At 39.6% G+C, this 26,044-nt stretch overlaps 1 pseudogene; it reads left to right on the top strand.

Annotated features, from left to right (window-relative positions):
• Positions 1–16,463: 16,463 nt before the first annotated feature.
• On the top strand, positions 16,464–16,607 carry LOC119263537 (annotated as a pseudogene).
• The last annotated feature ends 9,437 nt before the right edge of the window (positions 16,608–26,044 follow it).

Here is a 26,044-nt window from a genome sequence, read left to right as displayed (position 1 = left end):
CTAATTTTACCATGGAGCCGTAACGACTGATGGTGCTCCCTCCATGATCGGAGAGATGAATGGCTTCACTGGATATCTGAAGAGGCACCTAGGACCAGACCTCGCAGCGCAGCTTAAACACTACCACTGCATAATTCACCAAGAGGCACTTTGTGGAAAACATTTGCGATTTAAAGATTTAATGGACTTTGTTGTATCTGGTGTTGATTTTATCCATGCAAGATCACTGAACCACAGGTCTGCCTGTACTCTTTGTGTGAATGTGTGGTCTGACTGGATTGCTGATCTGGCTTTTTTGGCAGACCTAACTGGACACTTAAATGATCTTAATTTGAAACCGCAGGGGAAAGACTTGCCACTTGATTTGCCACTTGTTTGAGGCTGTCTGGGTATTTGAAATGAAACTGAATCTTTTTGCAACTCAGTTAAAGAAAGGGAATTTGACACATTTCCCAACGTGCCAAGAGGAATTTAGTCACAAGGACTATAACTGCAGTCGACACAGCTGTGTGCTTGAAGACATGAAACCAGTGTGCACTACAAGATTTGGACAGTTCAGAAATGAACAGGTTGCACTCAGACTACTTGCAGATCTATTTTCTGTACATACTGAAACTGCACCTGGTGAATTACAACTTGAAATAATTGTGCTCTGCAGCAATGAGAAGTAAGCACAGGGAGGTGACACTACTAGAGTTTTATCAAGCCCTGGACAGTGAACAGTTTCCCAGTCTCTTTGCAAATGCGGAAATACGGAAGTGGATCTCTATGTTTGGAAGCACTTACATATGTGAAACAATGTTTTCCTAAATGAAGCTGAATAAATCTCCCTTGTGAACAAGATTTACTAATGAGAACCTGCAGGCGGTGCTCAGACTTGCGATCACTTCACTAGAATCTGACACTGGTCCGTTTGTGTCAGAGAAGTGCTGCAATATCTCCCACTGACTAAGACACTTGTAAGTACCTGATGTTATGTAATAATAGTATAGCAGCATACTATAGTACAAATTAATGTGGGCAAGTCTATAAAAATATAATGTAAAAACTTATATTTCTTATTATTTATATACTTATTAAACTTATATTTCTCATCATGAGATGCTGTATAACCATTAGGCTGTTATTTGACCTATTTTTAGAAATTTAAAAATTGTTTTGTTATTTCATGAAAATGTTTTATTCCATTGCCAGATCATTTTGCTTGTTTTAAGCATTACTTTTAAAATCAGCAAAATTATCTTCATAATTTCTCAGAACATGTAATATGATCTGCCAATGGAATATGACATTTTCACCAGATAAAATGACTTAAATCAAGTTAAAAATGGCAAAAAACAGGTTAAATTATCATCTAAAAGTCTTACAATGGTCTCACAAAGAGACATATTAGATATATTAATTACATTTTATATGGTTTTACATCATTTTTCTCAGCGTAATAAAAGTATTACTACAATATTCAGCAAGTTAAAATATATTAAACATGATGATTTCATTAAATACACTTCAACTAAAAATTACAGATGTGTGTCAGTTTTATTTTACAGAAATCATTAGGCCCTGAGGGTTCCTCGCTGGCTTTAGCCAGGTTGCTTACTGTGTTTGGTGTTCCACTCTTCCTCTTGGCTTTATTATGATGCAGCTTTACTTTCCAGGAAACGTTACTGCAGGTTTTTTGTTGGCAGTTTTAGACAGCGTGCAATTGACGTGGAAGGCTAATTGTGGGGATAAAGCCAGTGCACACCATATGCTGTAAAATGAGGTGCCAAAGAAGCCATGTTTTTTAATCCCAGATTTGTTATTCTACCTGATCACGTGCCATTACTGGGCTACACCTTTTCTGAATGGCCTTCTACACCATTTTTATATTTACATTTCCAACATTTGGGAAAACGCTTTGATCTAGAGTGACAATTTCATCATTTTACACAGGTCAAGGTAGTGTTAGGAGTCTTGCCCAAGGACTCTTATTGGTATAGCGTAAAGGGCTCACCCAAATGGGGACTGAACCCCAGTCTACAGCATAGAAGGCAGAGGTGTTGCCCATTACATTACACCAACATCTATATACCCACTACACTACACCAACCACTATATACTCACTACACTATACCAACCACTATATACCCACTACACTACACCAACCATTATATACTCACTACACTATACCAACAACTATATACCCACTACTCTACACCAACCACTATATCCTCACTACATTATACCAACAACTATATAGCCACTACACTATAACAACTGCTATATACCCACTACACTACACCAACCACTATATACCCACTACACTACACCAACTGCTATATGCCCACTACCCTACACCAACCGTTATATATACCCACTACACTATACCAACCACTATATACCCACTACACTATGCCAACTGCTATATACCCACAACACAACACCAACCGCTATATACCCTCTACACTATACCAACCACTATATATCCCTACACTACACCAACCACTATATACCCACTACATCATATACCCACTACATTATACCAACCACTATATACCCAATACACTACACCAACCAACTATATACCCACTACACCAACCGCTATATGCCCACTACACTACACCAACCACTATATGCCCACTACACCATATACCCATTACATTATACCAAACACTACATACCCACTACACTATACCAACCGCTATATGCCAACTACACTACACCAACCGCTATATACCCACTACACTATACCAACTGCTATATAACCACAACACTACACCAATCCCTATATACCCACTACACTACACAAACCATTACATATCCACTACACTACATCAACCGCTATATACTGACTGCACTATACCAACCACTATATACCCACTACTCTACACCAACTGCTATATAGCCACTACACTACACCAACGGCTACATACCCACTACACTACATCAACAGCTATATACTGACTGCACTATACCAACCACTATATACCCACTACGCTACACCAACTACTATATGTCCAATAAACTACACAAACCGCTATAGACCCACTACATTACAACAACCCCTATATACCCAATACAAAACACCAACCGATATATACCCACTAAACTAAACCAACTGCTATATGCGCACTACACTACACCAAACACTATATACCCACTACACTACACCAACCGCTATATACCCACGACAGTTCAACTGCTGTATACCCACTACACTACACCAACCGCTATATACCCAGTACATTACACCAACCGCTATATACCCACTAAACTACAACAACCGCAATGTACCCGCTACACTATACCAACTGCTATATAGCCACTACACTACACCAACGGCTACATACCCACTACACTACAACAACCGCTTTATATCCTTTACACTATACCAACAACTATATACCCACTACATTATACCAACCACTATACACTCCCTACACTACACCAACCACTATATACCCACTACACCATATACCAACTACATTATACCAACCACTATATACCCACTACACCAACCACGACATGCCCATTACACTACACCAACCACTGTATATCCACTACACTACAGCAATCGTTATATACCCACTACACTACAACAAACACTGGATACCCACTACATTACACCCGCTGTATACCCACTACACTTCACCGACCGCTATATACCCACTACGCTACACAAACTGATATATACGCACTACACTACACCAACCACTATATGCCCACTACACTACACCAACCATTGTATATCCACTACACTACAGCAATCGTTGTATACCCACTACACTACAACAACCACTGTATATCCACTACATTACACCCGCTGTATACCCACTACACTTCACCGACCGCTATATACCCACTACACTACACCAATCCCTATATTCCCACTACGCTACACCAACTGATACATACCCACTACACTACACCTACCACTATATACCCACTACACTACAACAACTTCTGTATACCCACTACACTACACCAACCGTTATATACCCACTACACTACACCAACCACTATATACCCAATACCTTACACCAACCACTATATACCCACTACACCAACCACTACATGCCCACTACACTACACCAACCACTGTATATCCACTACACTACAGCAATCGTTATATACCCACTACACTACACCAACCCCTATATTCCCACTACACTACACCAACTGATACATACCCACTACACTATATAGCCACTACACTATCCCGACCACTATATGCCCACTACACTATACCAACAACTATATATCCACTACACTACACCAACCGCTATATACCCACAACAGTACATCAATTGTTATATACCCACCACACTATACCAACCACTGTATACTCCACCAACCACTGTGTTTTCACACACAGCTCCTCGGCCTGCTGCTTAGATAGATCGATGCAGGAGATTGATGGCACAGTGGAATTTTGACAGTCGAGCATGGTCAGAAACAGTTAAAGCATTTGATTCGTCACATGGTTTGCTGAGATGTCTTGTCAGACTTTTTGGATTATCTGCCGTTACCACTCATTTAGACAGCTGCTAATTTAGACTGGGATCTTCACACATCCTTTCTCTCCTCATTACTTGTTTTTGCATCACTTTTTGTGAGAGGCAGTGAGAGAAAATAACTGTTTTCAGTAGGTGGGGAAAAGTAATCAACTCCTCAGTTACAGACTGTAGTCCATCTGTTTCTCTGCATACTTTGTTAGCCCCCTTTTACTCTGTACTTTAGTGGTCAGGACCCCCATGGACTCTCATAGAGCAGGTACTATTTGGGTGGTGGATCATTCTCAGCACTGCAGTAACACTGACGTGGTGGTGTGTCAGTGTGTTTGTGTTATTAGTGTGTAAGTTTGTGCTGGTACGAGTGGATCAGACACAGCAGTGCTGCTGGAGTTTTTAAACACTGTGTCCACTCACTATTAGACACTCCTATCTTGTCGGTCCACTTTGTAGATCAGACCTGGGCATTGTACGGTCCATGTGAGATTGTTGGTAAATTAGAAGTGAAAAGTAACTATGTGTGTAACTACAACACCGATTACACTGTGATAGGTGCACAAAATAAAACTTTTTGCGTCTGCCCGGTCAGTGCGCTTCACTCAAATGTGTCAGCAAACGTGTTGGCCAGCTTTCAAGATCGCTCTTAGCCCTTAAATATGCCAGCTAATGTTAAAAATAAGAAAGATTGATGCTGAATGCAGAGTTTTTAACAAGACATGGACTTCTAAATATGTATTTACTGAAGTCAAAGGTAAAGCTGTGTGCTGGGTTTGTGGATAACAGATAGCTGTGTTTAAGGATTACAGTCTGAATTGCCATTACGAGAGTAAGCCCGCAAAGAAATACAAGAACTTCACTGATGCAGAGCAGGCACAGCCATCTGAAGATCTGCTAGCGAAACTGCAAAGGCAGCAATGATTTTTTACGAAGCTCCACTCATGCAGGGCTGCAGCAGGCAGGACCAGCTTAGTAATATTGCACAAAAAAAACAGTGCTACGAAAAGCGTGCTATTTCATGTCAGGTTGTGATGCTAGTTTTTTTAAACAATGCAAAATATTTACATTTTTCTGAACTGAACCATCACAAGTTTATTAAATAATGATATAATCCTCCACATTTTGATTGTATCATTGTAATGTTTCATTTACTGTTTTTTTATATATAATGGGTTATTATAAATGCTGTATACAATATATATGTATTAGGCAGAACTGAGTTAAGTACATTAGTCTGGCCATCTAAAACCGTTCGTATTTCTCATGTGGCCCCTTGGAAAAGAGACGATAACTCATCTGCTGCTGCACAGTTTGTGTTGGTGTAGTCAACTACAAACCAAGCACACATAATGCTTTTGGCTGCTGTATTTGATGTGTCCACTCAGATCAGCGCAACACACCACCAACATGTCAGTGTTATTGACCACTGATGAACAGGAGGCAGTCATAATATTATGTTTTATATACAGTGGGGCAAAAAGGTATTTAGTCAGCCACTGATTGTGCAAGTTCTCCTACTTAGAAAGATGAGAGAGGTCTGTAATTTTCATCACAGGTACACTCCAACTATGAGAGACAAAATGAGAAAAAAAAATCCAGGAAATCACATTTTAGGATTTTTAAAGAGATTTATTTTTAAATCATGGTGGAAAATAATTATTTGGTCACCCACATACAAGCAAGATTTCTGGCTCTCACAGACCTGTAACTTCTTTAAGAAGCTCTTCTGTCCTCCACTCGTTACCTGTATTAATGGCACCTCTTTGACCTCGTTGTCTGTATAAAAGACACCTGTCCACAGCCTCAAACAGTCAGACTCCAAACTCAACCATGGCCAAGACCAAAGAGCTGTTGAAGGACACCAGGAAAAAAATTGTAGACCTGCACCAGGCTGGGAAGAGTGAATCTACAATAGGCAAGCAGGTTGGTGTGAATAAATCAACTGTGAGAGCAATTGTAAGAAAATGGAAGACATACAAAACCATTGATAATCTCCCTCGATCTGGGGCCCCACGCAAGATCTCATCCCATGGGGTCAAAATGATCATGAGAACGGTGGGCAAAAATCCCAGAACTACATGGAGGGACCTGATGAATGACCTGCAGAGAGCTGGGACCAAAGTAACAAAGGCTACCATCAGTAACACACTACACCGAGAGGGACTCAAATCCTGCAGTACCAGTCGTGTCCCCCTGCTTAAGCCAGTAGATGTCAAGGCCCATCACATGAAGTTTGCCAGAGAGCATATGGATGATCCAGAAGAGGATTGGGAGAATATCATGTGGTCAGATGAAACCAAAATAAAACTTTTTGGTAAAAACTCAACTCGTCGTGTTTGGAGGAAGAAGAATGCTGAGTTACCTCCCAAGAACACCATAACTACTGTGAAGCGTGGGGTGGAAACTTACAGGAAACGTTTGACCTCTGTCATTGCCAACAAAGGTTGTGTTACAAAGTATTGAGTTGAACTTTTGTTATTGACCAAATACTTATTTTCCACCATAATTTGCAAATAAATTCTTTAAAAATCCTACAATGTGATTTCCTTTTTTTTCTCATTTTATCATAGTTGTCATTTCACATAGTTGAAGTGTAAAGTGTATCTATGATGAAGATTACAGACCTCTCTTATCTTTCTAAGTAGGAGAACTTGCACAATCAGTGGCTGACTAAATACTTTTTTGCCCCACTGTATATATATATATATATATATATATATATATATACACACACACACACACTATATTGCCAAAAGCCAAAAGTATTTGGTTGTCTGGCTTCACACGCATTTGAACTTAAGGGATATCCCATTCTTAATCCATAAGGTTTAATATGATGTCGGCCCACCCTTTGAAGCTATAACTGCTTCAACTCTTCTGGGAAGGCTTTCCACAAGGGTTAGGAGTGTGTTCATGGGAATTTTTGACCATTCTTCCAGAAGCGCATTTGTGAGGTCAGACACCAATGTTGGACGAGAAGGCCTGGCTCACAGTCTCCTCTCTAATTCATCCCAAAGGTGTTCTATGGGGTTGAGGTCAGGACTCTGTGCAGGCCAGTCAAGTTGTTCCACACCAAACTTGCTCATCCGTCTTTATGGACCTCGCTTTGTACACTGGTGGGCAGTCATGGTGGAACAGGAAGGGGCCGTCCCCAAACTGTTCCCACAAAGTTGGGAGCATGAAATTGTCCAAAATCTCTTGGTGCTGAAGCATTGAGTTCCTTTCACTGGAACTAAGGGGCCAAGCCAACTTCTGAAAAACAACCCTCAATATAATCCCCCTCCACCAAACTTTATACTTGGCACAATGCAATCAGACAAGAAACATTCTCCTAGCAACTGCCAAACCCATACTCAGAGGCAAACCCATGGCAGACAGAGAAGTATGATTGGTCACTCCAGAGAAAACATCTCCACTGCTCTAGAGTCCAGCTCATTGCAGGAATGGATTAATCTGGGAAGGCTTAAACTGGTAATGGAACAGCTGACCCATGTTCAGAGAACACAGTTAAGTCAGTCTTTGGAAACTGTCAAGTGCCTTTTGGACATCATTAAGTACTTGAGGTCGTCAGCGATCATGCAGTACTGGAAAGTGCACAACTCGGCAGCTAATCAATGCAATTGGTCCTGTGGAATACAGTGGAAATGGGTGATCAGAAGATGTGAAGTCATGCTCATTGCCTGTGCTGGGATCAGTATGCAGGAGCATTTGTGTGTGCGTGTATGTGTGTCAGGTTGTGTAGGTATGGGTGGGGGAGCATAATTAGGCCTTCTCACTTGGAGGATTTCTGACTGCTCATACAAAGAAAAGTGGCAGTGAAAATGTAACAAAATATAATTCATCTTAGCTTTTATAATAAAAGATGGCCCTGAATCATTTCCATAGTTTTCAATTTAAATTAATATTTCAAAATTTTGGCCTAATTCAGTGTATGAGATTTAAACAGAACGATTCAGAGTGGGTTTGGTGTGAAATGGTTCAGATGTCTTCACAGTGGTGTTGATGGGAACCAAGGGTCGCCATGACTACAACACAGATATAGACATTTTATTTACTATCCAGAACCACCAGAGAACCTACACAAGTCTTCTGAGTTTATATGGAATGTAGATGATGGAAAATTGTGGAAAATCTGGAATAATACATTTTTTTGGGGACTATTTTGCAGCACAGCGCCCTGCATGTATCTCTCCACCATGAATGGAGTTTAAATTCTCTAAACTTTCATAAAACAGCGTCTCAGTCATCACGCAGTGAATTCATAACCATTTCATGTAGGAACTTTCTGTGAGGGAGCTTTTAGAGGCGGACTTCACCACCACTGTGAAAAGTTCTGACTAGGTAAGTTTATCTAGAACTGAGCGTTTCACACCAAACCACTCTGAACCGCTCTGATTACATCTTAATTGTGCAGAAATGTGTAATGTTATGCTGTACTGGTTGCCTTGAATCTTGTTCAAAAAGTACTTTATTCACATTTGATTCTGAATGTATCTGAGCAGGTAAAATAATGATGCTCACATGAGAAATGTCTAAGAAACATATGTCCTGATACACTGGAACTGTCACCAGTAACCAGTGAGATGCAATTATAAACTGCATTCCTTCCCAGAGGTAGAGCAATTACAATACATTACTCTGATAAGACCAGTAATTCCAGGATGCAGTTTTGTCCACAGAATGTGTTCAGCTCTTTCTTCTTAAGCCGTTCCTCTTCTTCTTCTTAGTCAGAGGTAGCTGGTGTTTACTATAAGTTCCTACAGTGGGAGCAGGAATCTGGAGATAATACATTTAGTCGTTCAGCACAGCTAACTGTTCAGCATTGATTTACAGCCCTGCCCTTCTCTAATCCTCCAAAACAAGAAAAAAGAGGACATTAAATGAGGAAGCTGAGGCAGAGACATGACTCCGTTCTCCAGCTAACTGTCAACAGCTATCTGCCATTTCAGCTGCAGAGAGTTTTGGAAACAGCATTTATTACAGCGCGAGGAAGATGCTTGCATTTCACTGCTGTCGGTAGAAAACCTTGAATCTCTATTTTTGTCGTTTTCACTTTTTTACATAGTTTGAAAATACTTTTTACATTGTGTGTATGTAACATACGTAACATACATGTGCTACATGTAAATTTCATGAAGAAAGGACCAAAAAAAAAAACACTCAAAATGGCTTGGGAAAAACTCTGGTTGCACTGACTTACATTAAAAGTAAGGTAGGTTTTTTCCTTCTCATGTAAAGTTACCATTTTGGAGATACAAGGTTTTCTTCCAACGTCAGCCATTTCCACCTGTGTTTAACAAAATGTGAATACAATTTGAATTTATGGGAAAAAAATTTTTTTCTTTATCAGTAGCTTTGAAAGAATTATACTTTGGACTGGATGCAAATGCAGTGGCTTTTAATTGCAAAGTTCAAATCTACAACAAAACACAGCTCAGGATCTAGTAAAGATGCCAGACACTTCACAGAGACCGAAAGTCACAAGCCAGCTTTTAAAACCAAGGACTGATGGGGTCCAGGCAAGGAAAAGTGGAGCCAGTAATCAGAAGTCTGGCATGGCTCAACGAGAGATGTTACAACCCCTTAAAATATCAGGATTATTACCTCATCCATTTCATCCATTTTCTAAGCCACTTCTCCCTCAGGGTCACGGGGGGTTGCTGGAGCCTATCCCAGCGGTCATCGGGTGGAAGGCAGGATACTCCCTGGACAGGTCACCAGTCATGGATTATTAAATCATAAGCTTTATTATTCAGTAAGGGACATTAATGCTGTTCTTAGACTATGGAAGTGTGTAATAAAACTTTGGGCCCACCAGCATCCCCTGGCCATATAGCCTCTTAAACTCCTTCAGACCATCGGTGGTTCCAAAACGCACTTCGTCATGTTCTTCATAACTTTCATATTTCTTAAGCTACATTCAGAAGTTGGGCGTCATATGAGGCTGTAACTCTTCTTTCCAGTCAAATAGATGGTGTTTGTCATTGAAAACCCTTATAATAAAAGAAGCTGAATTCAGTTTAGTTTTCTACTGAAAGTCAACCCAGTTTTCCACAAATATGGGCTATAAACTATGAACAGATGGCGTCTCTTCAGTGCTCTGCTCTGTAAACATCACTTTTATAAAATAACACAAATAGCAACTGAGATTTTTGGCTTTCAGCAGTAAATTGTAAGCATATAGTAATATGTGTAGATCATAAAACACATGTTCTGTACAAAAAATTAAATAAATAAATAACACTTTACATTTTTTTCATGCAGTTACTGATTTACCTTACAATTTGGTCATGAAAAATTCAGACGGACAAACCAAAATATACCCTGGAGAATAAGAGGTTAAGGGGTTAAACTGGACTCTTTTACATTCCCACCTGCTGAGGCCAAAAATTGATTTTCTATAAAGTAATAATAGCTCTTATTGGTGATGTTTGGTGACTTCATCTTCATCTGGACAAGTAAATGATTCGATAAATTGTCGCTATCAAGCACAGAGGATCCTCAGTGACATTAATGCTGCTCTTAGCAGCTCTACCTGCTGCAGAAAGCTGGAAAAATGTTAGAAAAATACATGAAATACTTGGGTACATTCAATATTATGGCCTCAAAAACAAGAAGATTTGACTGTTATTACTGATGCCTTGTCGGTTCTGTTTGTGTTTACTGTAAGCTATTCCTTTAACCCCTTAAATAGGCAGGGTTTGTCGGCAGGCCCAAAGCTTTATTACACACTTCTTTAATCTAAGAACAGCTCAGCCAGTTTTCACGGAAGTCCCTGTAGTGACTGCAGAATAAGCCTTAGTGTGTAATATGCCTGGATTTTAAGGGGTTAACTGATCCACTCCCACACAGACTGGATGTGAGTTTTCCACCCCGTTTTTCATCTATTTAATCTAATCATCTGATTCATCTCTGGCATATCTGTGCAATCAAACTCACGTCTGACAGGACTGACTGAAACAGTTTCATACCCTCAAAATGTCCAGCCACAAAATAAATAACAGCCAAGCCAGTGCAGAATCATCTTTAAATATCATATTTAAATATCGTGTTTTAGGAAAATAATCAGACTACACAATCACAACATTGTACCGTCTTAATAAAAATAAGACATTTTTTTATTTTATGTATTATTCATTCCAGTGGTTGTAATTTTAACACTTTAGTTTGGTCAGTAGGGGGAGCAGTGCACCTCAAACTCCATGTATGAGCAAGCCATTGGCTCCCGAGCCACTGAATCGCTCTCGGTTTAAAGGCTCCCTACTGAATCATCTGTATACTTCAAGTAAATGATAGACACTGCAAAAAAAGGCATCTTGTCAATTCAAATGATAGTAAATCTAGTCAAAATATCTAATATTTCCCATTGTAATAGGCTTGTGCACTTATTATAAAATTATCTAGCATATTGTTTTCTGCTAATTTTATCATGTAAAATCATTTTACTATACTGGCAGATAAATTTGCTGGTTTCAAGCTTATTTCTTACAACAAGCACAATTATCTGTCAGTATAGTGAGATACTTTTACATAAAATTACTTAAAACTAGTAATAAATGTATAAATAATCTTAAAATAAGCCTAGAACGCTCACAACAGAAAAAATATTAGATTCATTTACTATATTTAAGATTATTTTACTTGACAAGACATAATTTTTGCAGTGTAAATGAGGAGCTGGTAGGCTGGTGCTTGATTTCACGCACTGAGGCTGAAATTTCAAGAAATCCCCAAATTAGTTAACTATTTCTTCTATTAAAATGCATTGCTGCACAGACAGGAGACACAGCTTGTATGAACTGCAGTGAGTTATCCGTCTGGATCTCAGAGTACTTGCATCAGCCAGCTTCTATCCATCTCCTCAGTCCAGTCAGGGTTATTAAGAGCATCTCAGTGGCTCTCAGCGGAGGAGTGGAGAGTTAGAACAGCACTAATTTTGATCTGCTCCCACAGGAGCCCCAACAGAACTAGTGGAGGGAAAAGGATGGAAGTACTGCGGTCATTAGAGAGGACAGACGGACTCTGACCCACACAAGGGGGCAGTGTCAGCGACCCATCTGCATGGCCTTTACTTCATAAAGAAACTGAGAAAAATTCTTGGCAAGTGAAATTATCTTCTAATCATACTTCTAATATTTCTCACTTTGAGATTATTGTAATCTTAATATGAGACTGTTTAACTTATTTCTATATTTTTATTCATTTGAAGTGATATTAGTAAGTGAAATTATCTCACTGTATTGGCAGATTATTTTGCTTGTTAAAAAAATATGCTTCAATCCAGAAACGTTGGCATCATCTGCCAATATAGTATAATTTTACAAAATGTCGCTTGTTGGTGTTATTAAATCATTTAAAACAAGTAAAAAAATACATTAAAATAAGTTAAATAATCTTATACTAAGGTCATAAGACCTCAATATATGAAACATTAGATATATCAAGCAGATTTGAGATTGCTGTAAGTACATTGTAAGACATAATAAGTCATTTTTCACTTGTTTTAGGTAGTTTTGTAAAAAATGTGAAATTTCCTGAAATAATTTCACTATATTGGCCGATGCCGTCAGTGTAGCTGGTTTTAAGCATATTTCTTAAAATAAGCAAAATTATAGGTGAAAAATAATTTCCAAGTTGCCAGGACAACATTTTTTGCAGCGTACACCTACAGAGTCAGGACAAACAAAATTGTCAGCCCCATTAATTTCATTTTTTAAAACTGAAATGACAAAAGCATCTATTTTTTCCTTTTTACTTCTCAGAAAAATCATATTGGATAGGAAAGCTGTGGAAAATGTTGCTTCAATTGGAGGTTTCAATTGATTTTTATAAATGGGAATAAGTCATCATCCAAATAAGATGCCGTAATTGGTCTTTTTGTGCAGTTTCATTGTAATTTGTTGGTCACTGGTGTTACTGGATTAAGACCAAAACAAAAATAAATCTCACATGACACAGGTTCAGGTCCACATAGACAGCGTCTGGGTCCGGACTCGGGCCGCTGTCCGCCTATTAGTGACCTCTGCTTTAGAGGATTGTTCTTTAATCTGCTTCTGTGGTAAAATGAAATCATGCTGGGCCTGTTCTGTTCCATCTTACTTTCTCACAGGAGAGAGAAGGACTTAGCTGGATTCTCATGTTCTGTTGCTTTGATGGCGTCTCAGTGCTCAGAGCTGTGGTGGAGCTGAGCTTTACTGCTCTGCTGATCCACTCCATCTTGTTTATGGTGAACACTCAGGGTCACCACAGTGCAGTGCAGCTCTGAAATTATTACAGTCTGATTTATTCCAGCACAAGTCGCACTCAGCTTCTACTCACCTGCAGAAATATTGTTTTTGTGGCTGCAATTAGCATCGAAACATGAGAACTTGCTGTGCAGTTTAATGAGCGTGATGCAAATGGAGTTTATATGCAGACAGAAAAAAATAAGCACAGAATGAGATCATTAGTGAGTTCAGTTCTGCAGCATTTCCATTTAGTTTTCCATTATTGAACTACAGGTAAGATTTGGCTTCTAATTTATTGTTAAAGATCAATGTAGGACGTGGCGTAGAAAACCAACAAGTCCTTTATAGCTCATGTGTAAAAACTTCAATTAAATTGAACACTTGTGATACCTGAATTAACTCATTTCAAAAATAGCTGTGGCTTATGATATTGCTGCTGTCGGAACAAAACGTCGTATCTCCATTTTTGTTCTTTTTTCAGTTTTTGACATAATTTGAAAATGCCTGTTGTCCTTTACATTGTGTGTGAATTTCATGATGAATGGACCAAAAGAAATGGCCCAAAATGACCTGGAAAAACGTCTGGTTCCATTGACTTACATTAAAATAAAAAGCAGGTATTTTCCTTCTCCTGTAAGGTTACCGTTTTGGAGATACAAGGTTTTGTTCAGACAGCAGCAATATGCTAATTCAATATTAAGGTGAAAATATTATTTGCAACAAATTCAGAATTCATTTTGTGGGTTTAATTGTGGCTGGACTCCTTAGATTTTTAACCATTTTTCACAGCAGCCATGAAACCGGGGAGCTTCTTCAGTTTGACTATGGATTAATTTCTTCAGTAACATTGATGGAATATGTTTAAATAGAAGTGTGTCTGATGTGCAAGATGGATTTTCATCGTCAAAGGTGCTGATGTTATAAGGAGTGTTTCCGCTCTGACTGCTTTCTGACATAGGCACAATGCAGAGGTTTGAAAATGGTAACAATTTTCAAATGTACAACAATTTTATGTAACAATGAATTATGACTGATGTTGCAAAACCACACATGCCTTGTAAGTGAAAAAATCAAAATAGAAGACAAATGTAGGACATGGGTCCTTTAACTGCGTTTGCTGTAACACGTGGTGGGAAAAAGAGGTAAAAATGACTTCTGTTGCCATAGTTTCATACAGGGCTGTATTTCAAGTTTCTTCCTATTGATATCACAGCAGTGAGTCTGGGTTTCAGATGAATCCTACGGGACCACATAAAGACACGCCGGCAGTAATATCAAGAAAAATTCATAAAGTTTCTTGACGCTGTCCCTTAAGGAGCTCACTCTGACTGAGCGCTTTACGTTATTTTACTTCGTATACAGGAGCCGTATTACAAAAAGTTTTTAAATATGATCTGTTTAGTCTCCATGGCGACTTCAAGACAGACTGAATTTAGTTCAGTATCTTTTCCAGAATATCAGCTCCTCCCTTCATAATCTCATCATTAACTCCAGGTCAGAAAACAGCATCACACAAACATCCTAACTAGACTAAACTTCCTAAATCCTGTCCTAACTTTAGAACGAACTCCAACAGGGTCCTAACTTTTGTTTAAGGTCCGTTTCTATGGTTTTTAGGCGACTGAGTCAGCATAGTTCACTACCAGCATAATGAGCTCCATTTCTTCTACTGTAAAACATTACTTTCACTGGGAGATGTTTTTCTAACGCTGCGTTTTTAAAAAATCTCAGACGCTACCGACTCGAACTCCACCGCCCCTCTGACATCGCGCCAAACTATTTTCTATTGAATTTTCTAACTAACTTACCTTTTTTGATGGTTTACTTAATCCATATATGTGGTTGAACATCAGCTCCATCTGACATTTTTAGATTTTTGAAGGGAAAAGAAACTAAAATGAACTTTACATGGAGGCACTAGAAACTGCTAAAAGAGGTTTCCTTCAATATATTGACACGTCATGTATTAATAAAAGTATTTTATGGGAAAATAAATATACAAAAGTGCATATCATGTTAATGACCCACATATAAAGATTATACTTTTATAGTAGCCAATTCATACTCAGTGCAGACTTATAATCGTTGCGGGTTTAATTAGTACTGGACCCAGGAAGCTCCTGGACTCTCCCACATACGCATGCAGGAGAAACTTGAAGACCTCTGTATAACCTTATTTCTTGCTGACACAAACTAAACAAGCAACAATTAAGTTGTAAGTTTAATGTTGCACAAACTTATAGAGACAGAGATGCAGTGTAAAGTGAGGCCAAATTAAATATCCATGCATCTGTTTCATACAATGAGTTATAACAGGCATTATAGGAATGGAATAGAAGGAGAATGACTGTGCTTATAATATAGTTCTACAGTGATTAAAACAGGCATAATTTCCGTGCGGTATGAGGGGGTTACCTGTCTCCTAATGATTATAATTAATGAGTATATAACCTACATTTTGAAAATCATATTAGGAAATAAAATTTAGTGAAAACATTGTTTTTACTGTTATACTAAATGCTACTGTAAATAATCTTTAGCCTATCCCAGCTCATCGGACAAAAGGCAGGATGCACCCTGGACAGATCGGCAGTCCATCACAGGGCAGACACATTCACACCTAGGGGCAATTTAGCATGTCCTACTGGGGAAACCGGAGAACTCGGAGGAAACCCAAGCAAGACAAAGGGAGAACATGCACACAGAGTATAAACAGGAGCTTAAATGTTCTAGCTTCACGTTGAAGTTCGCTTCTCTGCCTTTTGGCTAAGATCAAGTGTAGTATCTGTTCTCATCAGTTTAATATCTGATATGTCCTCTATATGAGGACTGCTTATTTTCTTGGGCAGTCATGTGCTGAGGTGTCCTTGAGCAAGACATCTAACCCCCAATTGCTCCCTGGGCACCGTGGATAGGGCTGCCCACCACTCTGGGCAAGTGTGCTCACTGCCCCCTAGTGTGTATCTATTCACTAGCGTGTATGTGGTGTTTCACTTCACGGATGGGTTAAATGCAGAGGTGGAATTTCCCTATTTGTGGGATTAAAAAAGTATCACTTAACTATCAAATATCATTTATTTTAATCTGTTATTGTACAAAAAAGACAGACACACACGACAGGCCGCCAGCCCATTGCAGGGCAGACAGACACATTCACACCTAGGGGCAATTTAGCATGTCCAAACTGCTTGACTGCATGTTTTCGGACTGTGGGAGGAAACCCACGCAGACACGGGGAGAACATGAAAACTCCACAGAGAGAGGACCCTGGTTGCCCAGCTGGGGAGCCGAACCCGGCCCTCCTTGCTGTAAGGCAACAGGCAACCCACCACACCACCGTGTCACCATAAAAAAAAGACATGTAATGCAAAGTGTTTGATGTTCAGGAGCCACACAGTTGTGTAGACCTTCTGCTAGCACCCCCTATACGAATTTACTAGTACACTAGCACTAAGCTAATCATGATTCAGATGAACATTTTTGGCTGATCTAGATTAAACAGTGTTAGAAATTCAGCTTTCAGGAATCAGAAGTCAGGAGACCTTCAGCATAGACTTGATTTTATTGACACACATGAAATGTGGGCACAGTTTAGTGGATCGCAGTCAGTCTATCACAGCCAGTCTGACTAGGGATATATTAGGAGAACCTTATAAACACTGGAAGTTGTGGGAGGAGGATAAAGGTGTGGAAAAGGAGTTTTAGGGGGGTAAGCAAGGGGGATGAGGGTGATAAGAAGAGGGGGGTTAAGCAAGGGAATGCGAGGGGGATGAGGGTGATAGGAAGAGGGGGTTAAACAGGGGGATGGTGATTACCCTATCAAAAGGACAGAGGTGCCGACTCCCTGCAAGGATGGCGAACATCAACACTCCTTGAGGGTTGCCACCCTGGAGGGTTATATTGCTGACCATATGGTCAGCAATCAAAGGGCCAAACCAACAATGCAGGGAGTTGACCACCTTAGATCAGCAGATAGAAGCTTAATTTCTCTCAACAGGCATTTCAAGCTTGTAAAAGTCATACCACGTGTTTTATCTGAAGCTTCTAACAGACATTGACATACATCTGAGCTTGTATGTATCAGTGTTTCAAAGACTCTTTCACTAAAGAGCTCCAACATAGAGCTGCTACCACTGTTTTACATTCCTAACAACTAACTGGAACCTGCTTAGACTATTCACAGTAAGTGGCATAGCTAGAACCTCCAGAAGTGACTTTTTTTCTCAAGAAATTATAAATCAAAGCCTGATTTGTTGATCCCGTGGTCACGTCCTGAATATGTTGGTAGTTAATCTAACGAGTGAGGCCAGTCCAACTACTGAAGTCCTAACCAATAGGAGAGCTTGCTTGGCTGTATCTACCTAGACAGCACAGAGAGAACAGCCATGATTGGACAGTTTTCTGTCAGGTGTTTAACCCTTTAGTTACCAACTAAAAGTTTACAATTGAATTAGTATGACTTTTAAAGTACAATGATTGTATTAAACAAAAATAAAAATGATGAGTGGAAAGTTCCACAACCTTTTAATAAGTGATGGATTTATTTCTTTATCATTTTTCCCCCCAATTTTCTCCCCAAAGTTAGTCGTCTCCAATTCCAGGCATTAGTTAGGACTCCAATCATGCAATACTACCAGCTCTAGTAATGCGAAGGTTAGCGGAGTCTTCCACCGAGTTCTGTGAAGCTCCACAGCAGAGATGGGGGCCATCTTACCCACCCAGAGAACGTGGCCAATCATGCTCTCTTAGACTCACGGCCACGGATGGCTGTGAATAAAAGTGATATTTGGATGTTGTAGAAACACACAAGCTTTTATAAAGTTCTGAGTGGTAAAAACTTTTAAAATCTTTTAATTATTTATGCATAATTGTCCTATCAAATCCAGTTAAAATGATTGATCATAGTAAGTAATGTGTTGAATACACATTTTATTCACTAGCAGCTCGTCTGCAGTGAAACTTGACACGTTTCTGTGCAGTGCTCTAAGAATATCATACAGAAATTCGGTCATTTAGCCAGTTAGTGTCCCAGATATACTTATGAACAAGCCCAGCAGACAACACAGGCTCTTTATATTCACAGATAAAGGCAGAGGATCAGACCATATGTGCCAGATAACTGAATCTGTGTCAGAGAGATGTGAGTGTACATGTTATATCTAGTGATTCATTGTTGATAGAGGGCTTTGTGGTGACTCATCATGTGTTATTTTTACTCATAGTAACAGCTTTTATCTTTGTTTTCCAGCAGCTGTGCTGAGCCCTGTATTATAATAACGTATTCATTATCTTTGTCCTTGTTACTCACACATTAATTCTCTTTACTATATGAAACAGAGAGAGATACAGGATATATGCTTATCTAGCAGTTAAGGGGCCTGATTCAGCCTGATGCACATGACTGATACATTAAAAAGGGAAAGGCTACTGGAGCTGATTATTGCTGTAGTACTGAGACATCAGCTCACTCATCATTCACTCCTGGACATTTCTCTGGGCTGTACTTAATAACCCAAGGTGATCATTTAAGAGCTCATCAACTCAAACTGTGGACTTATCAGCATATTCATCGCTGCAGTGCTTTAATATGCGTTCACTGCACCAACACTGCCCCCTTCTGGAGCAGAAGAGCACTCACAGCAGAGCTCCTCAGTGGCTACCCAGTGCTGATGAACTGGATATTCATTTTTTATAGCGCAGTGCTTTTTGTCTACTTTCTCTACTTTTTAATTCTTATCTCCTCTTTCTTTCTTTCTTTCTTTCTTTCTTTCTTTCTTTCTTTCTTTCTTTCTTTCTTGTCTATTCTGTGTTTCCTTCTTTTGTACTTTCTTCTTTTTGTTTCTTTATATTTCTTTATATATATATTTTTTGGTAAATTAAGTTAGCCTGCCTCACAGTCATTTTATGTTTATTGTTTGTTATTTTTAAGAAAAATTGGAGTTTGCACTTGCATACTGGGCAATGCATGTTCATGTATATCTCTGAAATTTGCCGTGTGTTCTTTGAGAGTGTGTTCTCTGAAATTCACATACCTATTTTGCAAGGCCTGACCCGAGACTGACATGCCTTATTTGTAACTACTAGAATTCAACAAATAACATGATAAAAGCTATCAAGATAAAAGCATCATACAAATGTCCTGAATGTCAATGTTAAAGGAGAAAATTTGGTGCGACTCAAAGAATTTTGACCAACTGTACTTCTTAGGACAACAAACATTCTTATGTCAGCTCAACTAAATATTTGCCAGTTTGATGTAATAATTTATGGAATAATTGAATTATGGAATATGGTATAATGAGAAAAAAAATCACTGCCTTTTGCTTTTATTCGCATGTTATGCAATTGAGGTTTGTAAAATGAATCTGATATGACAAAAAACTGGGAGAGCCTCAATGCATTCCTGGCAATTCTCCTGTGCTTCAGTAGGTTTCTGAGTGCTTTCGAACATAATGTTCATGGTACATGTAACCGGCAAAATTTATTGCGATGGTATGAGCAAATATCATGGTAGCAAGACATCTAATCATTCATAAATAAGGATTACCACTGTGTTTTTTATGTGAAGCAGTTTTATCTTATGTGTAATATTATTTTTTTTGTTCCAACAAAAAAGAACACATGAACAACTCTGACAGTAATATACCTGGTAAGATGCCAAAGTGGATTAAACTGTATTTTCCTCAATATCTTCAAGTATAGATTTGAAATTTGTAAATTATGGTGGAAATACATTATGGTGGAAAATAAGTATTTGGTCAATAAGAAAAGTTCAACTCAATACTTTGTAACACAACCTTTGTTGGCAATGACAGAGGTCAAACGTTTCCTGTAAGTCTTCACCAGGTTGCACACACTGTAGTTGGTATTTTGGCCCATTCCTCCATGCAGATCCCCTCTAGAGCAGTGATGTTCTGGGGCTGTCACTGGGCAACACAGACTTTCAATTCCCTCCACAAATTTTCTATGGGGTTGAGGTCTGGACACTGGCTAGGCCACTCCAGGACCTTGAAATGCTTTTTACGGAGCCACTCCTTCATTGCCCGAGCGGTGTGTTTGGGATCATTGTCATGCTGGAAGACCCAGCCACGTTCCATCTTCAATGGTTTCACTGATGGAAGGAGGTTTTGGCTTAAAATCTCACAATAAATGGCCCCGTTCATTCTTCCCTCAACACGGATCAGTCGTCCTGTCCCCTTTGCAAAAAAACAGCCCCATGTTTCACAGTAGGTATGGTGTTCTTGGGATGCAACTCAGCATTCTTCTTCCTCCAAACACGGTGAGTTTAATTTTTACCAAAAAGTTCTATTTTGGTTTCATCTGACCACATGATATTCTCCCAATCCTCTTCTGGATCATCCATATGCTCTCTGGCAAACTTCAGATGGGCCTTGACATGTACTGGCTTAAGCAGGGGGACACGCCTGGTACTGCAGGATTTGAGTCCCTCTCGGTGTAGTGTGTTACTGATGGTAGCCTTTGTTACTTTGGTCCCAGCTCTCTGCAGGTCATTCATCAGGTCCCTCCATGTAGTTCTGGGATTTTTGCCCACCGTTCTCACGATCATTTTGACCCCACGGGATGAGATCTTGTGTGGGGCCCCAGATTGAGGGAGATTATCAATGGTCTTGTATGTCTTCCATTTTCTTACAAATGCTCCCACTGCTTGCCTATCGTAGATTCACTCTTCACAGCCTGATGCAGGTCTACAATTTTCTTCCTGGTGTCCTTCAACAGCTCTTTGGTCTTGGCCATGGTTGAGTTTGGAGTCTGACTGTTTGAGGCTGTGGACAGGTGTCTTTTATACAGACAACGAGGTCAAAGAGGTGCCATTAATACAGGTAACAAGTGGAGGACAGAAGAGCTTCTTAAAGAAGTTACAGGTCTGTGAGAGCCAGAAATCCTGCTTGTTTGTGGGTGACCAAATAATTATTTTCCACCATAATTTACAAATAAATCTCTTTAAAAATCCTAAAATGTGATTTCCTGGATTTTTTTTCTCATTTTGTCTCTCATAGTTGAAGTGTACCTGTGATGAAAATTACATACCTCTCTCATCTTTCTAAGTAGGAGAACTTGCACAATCAGTGGCTGACTAAATACTTTTTTGCCCCACTGTATATACCCACTACACCACACCAACAACTATATACCCATTACACTACACAACCACTAGTTCAAATGTCAACAATTACTCACTATGCCTTTATGCTGTATTATACTTCTATCATATATAAAAATAGTTGTGTATGACGACACTTTTGTTACATGACACCATGTATACACAGTAATGTATTTCCCATGAAAACAACTTAAGGCAGTGCAGTTTCTTTCCAGATAAAATATCACAATATCACAGTGAGTTGACAGCATAATTTGCAATGCGTCTTCTCGGATTTGTATGTGATACTGAGAGTTAAAATGGGTTCATTTCTCACGGCTTATGTCTCTGTCTAGTCACTGGGTTTGCTGTTCTCCCAACAATATGCCATTCGGAAAATGCTGCTAATTTATGGCAGAATAACAGAATATGCATTCAGCCACATGTCCAAAACTCCCCCATGTGATTTTCCCATGTTTTGCCAGTTCTCTCTCAGATACATACGTGTGAGGGAGAGAAGAGCGCTTTGTGTTTTTTACTGCACATTGTTCATAAGTAGCATATTTAGGCTTAAGTGCTTGTTCTGTGCAGAATCTTTGTGGAAATTGTGCTAGATTTGTGCCTGTAACTGATGCAAAATGCTCTGTACATCTGACCTGCATGTTTCCGTTTTGTACTGCAATGCAGCTGTTGCTTTCTCTATGTAAATGCCATCTGTCTCTCTTTTTCCTTCCTTTCAGCAGATTATCTGGTTGTATGGTTACAGATGAAAGCTACTCTTCTCTGGCTATAGCTAGCTCTGAAATCAAACCCTCCCACCAGAGAGAACAGGATCTGACCTATAACAACCCAGGAGAGTCTGCTGTCTGATCGATAGGTGGGTCCACGCTGCACATTAGGGAAACTACAGTGAGTTACTGACTTAAAGACTCTGTACAAACATTCCAAACCAGGATTCATTGCAGCATACCTAAATTAAATAAAGGCTTGATCAGGGGTAGATGCTGTATTTACTAGCCACAAATACAGTTTTGTTTTGTTTATTTTTATATTGCCAGACTCTTTGTTTTAATAGAGCTACCACCAGTTGGAATTCCAGAGAAAGATCTATGTCCAAAATCTTTGTGTTAGTGAAACATACAAACGTAAACATGTATTAGAGCATGAAGGAGTCATAACACTACGTAGCACTGCTGTGATGGTTTTGTTTACAAGATATGGTCAGTTATATTCACAAAGGAGTTTAAAAAAAAAAAACAGGATTTATAAGATTTGATAGAATATGTGGTCAAAAAGCCACTTTAAATGGATATATAAAAATATTTTAACTGTAGTAGAATTACTTTTAATGTTGTAACGGGGAGCGAAGAGGTGGGCGCATATGCGGAGATAAGCAATCCTTGGTCATCGTCCTAACAGTCCAGGTTCAAGTAGCCAATACGGAGAGATCGGGGGGCAGACATGACAGAAACCAGAATTCAACAGAACAAGCAGAACATCCAACACAGCAGATAACAAACAACCAACATACATCAAACAGAGATTCAAACAAATACCAGTAGCCAGACCAGGGAAAACACAGGGCTTAAATACAAGGGTAACAAGGGACAGGTGCAAACACAGGTGGAGACAATCAGGGGTGGAGTCATGAAAGGGGGGGCAGGACTAGAAAACCAAAACAAACACACATGGACAGGACTGGGAGGGGCCAATCATGACAAATGTCAGTGGAAACAAAATTTTCTGTTTCATTTTGGGTCTTTCTTTTGGACCTTTCATCATGAAATTTACATACAATGTAAAAGGCAAAAGGTATTGTCAAATGATGTATATATAAAATTACTTAAAATATTGACATTAAATTACAAAACATTCTTAAACGTTCACTTTGTAGCAGAAATGTGGAGGTCCCTTGTACACAAATTACTAATCTGAGATATTTTTTAATATTTTGACAAAAATCTAAATGTCTCAGGTTATGCCCAGCATTCTGTGAGTCACAAGCTGCTTCTTCGTTCTGTTCCCAATCAAAACAAACATCACATTTATGCACTTGATCCTGACAGAAAAAAGTCACACAAAACCTCCAGCCATGAGCTGTTAAAATTTGATCAAACTTTAGTAAATGGAGTGGAATTTGTAATCAACCACATCTCCACCTCTATTACACAATCATCCTATGCTTTGCACAGCCCTCCCTCAAATGTACATGCATGAGGGAGCCTGTGTTTAGGCTCATGCAGCAGTTTCGTACATAACAGGCAGAACGTATCGAAACTGTGTCTGAAACTAATGCAAAAAGGCTTAGTTCATTAGGCCCTGTGTCTCTGACTGGGTGTGCAGCACAGACTTCTGACTTTTTTGCTGTGTAATATAACCTCTCCTTTAAGCAAATAGCTGTAAATACAACATTACTAAAGCCGGTACTGTGCAATGTGAAAAAAGCTACCCATGCCGCAACCTCATGCTCATTTTTTGTGCCCTACAACCCTGTTTTGAAAGACAGTCACTATTCTCTGGAAAATGCTTAAAATACATATGCTCTGCATGCAGGAGACCTTGCTGATAGATCACTGTTTCAAGATTAGACGGTGATGGTCCTGACCACTGAAGAGCAGGGTAGCAAAGTATGCAGAGAGACAGATGGACTACAGTCTGTAACTGTAGAACTACAGAGTGAAACTATACGGTCAGTGGAGCTGATAAAATGGACAATGAGGGTAGAAACAAGGAGATGGACTTAAGGACCTGGCTGGTCAGTACACATACTGTACACTCGCTGAGCAGTTCATTAGGAGCGCTACACCAATACCGGGTAGTGCTGCTCTTTGCTGTCAAAACAATTTCAATTATCCATGGCATGGATTCCACAAGATGTTGGAGTCAATCCTTTGAAATCACCTCCACCAGCCATCATAAGGCAGGTCCATGGATTCATGCTGTCGGCACCAAATTCTGACCCCTTCTGTGCCACAGCAGACCATACTACATTTTTACAGTCCTCAGCTGTCCAGTGTTGGTGAGCCTGTGCCCACTACAGGGTCAGCTTTTTGTTCTCAGCTGACAGAAGTGGAACCTGATGTGGTCGTCTGCTGTTGTAGTCCATCCACCTCAAGGTTGGATGTGTTGTTCATTCTGAGATGGTTTTCTGCTCAGCACAATCATACAGAGTGGTTATCTCAAATCATGTCAAGAGGCGTTTACTTTCATTCCATCTAAGTATGTTCCTCCAGGACCAACACGGTGCAACATGTAACAAAATAAGACAGCACAGACAAAGTGTAAATGTACACACCCATCACTTTAACTGCTCTAAGCTCAGTCTAACTGCACTACTGGTTATATTTGCGCTATTTATACCATCCATACATCCAGACTTTAATCTGGATGTGCCTTATGTCACTTCAATGTTCATTTCAGGACCTTCTTATATTTATATGATTTTTTTATTATTATATTTTTCTACAATTAATGTTTATTTTTACGATTAGTGTTTAGTGTTTTTTTATGTCTATTTAAATTCACACTTTTCCTGTTTACCGTCTATTTAATGTTATTGCTACACCACAGGGGTCTGAGAGTAAACCAGCCATTAGGGGTGTACTTTGTGTACTTCTGGTGCCGGTCCCAAGCCCGGATAAATGGTGAGGGTTGCGTCAGGAAGGGCATCCGGCGTAAAACTTGTGCCAAAACTATCATGCGGATCACAAATATGATTGCCATACCAGATCGGTTGAGGCCCGGGTTAACAACGACCGTCTCCGGTGCTGTTGACCAGCAGAGTGCCGGTGGAAATTGGACTATCAGAAGACCATCAAAGAGGAGAGGAAGAAGGCGGGTTAGAAGGCAGCGAGAGAGAAGGAAAGGCAGGAGTGTGGAGGTTAGAGTAGGGACTCTGAACATAGGGACAATGACTGGTAAAGGCAGAGAGCTTGCAGACATGATGGAGAGAAGAAAGGTAGATATTCTGTGTTCAGGGAAAAATTGCAACAGGCCCTTGGGGGCAGTGAGGAGCTACCTGAGGACTGGGAAACTACAGCTAAGGTGGTGAGAGAAACTGGTAAGAATGTGTTGGGTGTTTCGTCTGGTCAGAGGAAAGAAGACAAGGAAAGTTGTTGCTGGAATGAGGAGGTCCAGGAGAGTATTCAGAAGAAGAAGGCAGCTAAGAAAAAGTGGGATAACCATGTTGTGTATGGAGATGTTTAGGAGAGAAGGCAGTGGACTTT

Source organism: Pygocentrus nattereri, chromosome 5, assembly GCF_015220715.1.
Source record: "Pygocentrus nattereri isolate fPygNat1 chromosome 5, fPygNat1.pri, whole genome shotgun sequence".
NCBI lineage: Eukaryota > Metazoa > Chordata > Actinopteri > Characiformes > Serrasalmidae > Pygocentrus > Pygocentrus nattereri.
The sequence above is the reverse complement of the archived record's forward strand: the minus strand, read 5'-3'. Positions and strand labels throughout refer to the sequence as shown.